The sequence below is a fragment of the Salvelinus sp. IW2-2015 genome, unplaced genomic scaffold, assembly GCF_002910315.2.
Source record: "Salvelinus sp. IW2-2015 unplaced genomic scaffold, ASM291031v2 Un_scaffold1999, whole genome shotgun sequence".
Classification (NCBI taxonomy): Eukaryota; Metazoa; Chordata; class Actinopteri; order Salmoniformes; family Salmonidae; genus Salvelinus; species Salvelinus sp. IW2-2015.
Genome location: NW_019943349.1, coordinates 128184 through 129341, shown reverse-complemented (window position 1 = coordinate 129341; position 1158 = coordinate 128184).

Sequence of the window (1158 nt, the reverse complement as noted above, 5' to 3'; positions counted from 1 at the left end):
TCTGGTTGTGTTGGAATATTAAAGATCCACATCTTTTGAACTACCCTGCTCTCTGCGCCTGACTCCTGCACTCACTACTTATTGAAGCCGTGACATAGGCTGGGTTTCTGTACAGCACTTTGTGACATCAGCTGATGTAAGGGCTTTATAAATACATTTGATTGAATTTGATTGATACTGTAATTAGATGACATTAGGTATACTGCAATATGAAATACAGAACTGTTCTTGCAAATTACCTGCCTGTAAATTACAGTCAAATTCACGGCAACACCTTTACACTGTAGCCTACAGTGTTTAAGATGGTTTACTGAAACAATTGATTTATCTCTGAGAGAGAGAAGGAGATAGACAGAGACAGAGAGAGAGAGAGAGAGAGAGACAGAGAGAGAGAGAGAGAAGCCAGCTCCAACTTGTGGCTGTATCGTTGAAGGCTTGCTGCCTGCCAGCAACAAAACATGCTGTTGTGCTCAGCCAAGTCTGAAAGACTGCTCTTCACTTAACTTCAAATTTGTGTAAAACCTCTAAGATCACCTTCCCAAACAAGACAATAGGCACATCGGGGGCTGCATCCATAGGGCCCTGGTTAAAATTAGTGCACTATATACGGCACTATAATAGGGTGCCATTTGTGGCGCAGGCTGAATGTCAGACGTTACATTTCAAATGGTACTCTTACGCAACAGTCACAATATTTACACCACCCATGGACAATGAATAAAATACCACAATGAGATAACACTCTTTTGTAGAACATTGRAGCAATACCTCTGTCCTTGACTCAATATTCCCATTCCTTTTCAATTCTCCTGCATTTCCAGCATTCCAGAGAGCATGGACAGATGTTCTGTGTTTTCCTTCCTCCCTGCAATCTCTCTCTCTCTCTCTTAGTTAGGGGGGTGGGGGGTGGCTGTGGTGTTTTTAAACAAATGAGTATGTCACAATAACAAAAGATACAATTCTAAAGTCTGTCCTTCTCTCTCCTCCCTTCTACACCCCCCCTTTACATCTCAGTCTCACTCTCTCTCTGGGCACTTTTTCTAAATATCGTAATTTTTTCGTAATGGTCAAATTGAATTGAATTACTTGCAAATGTACGAGGCTGTTTATTGGTCTGAGAACCTTCTAGAGCCACATAAGTCACCGTGCACTGTCGAC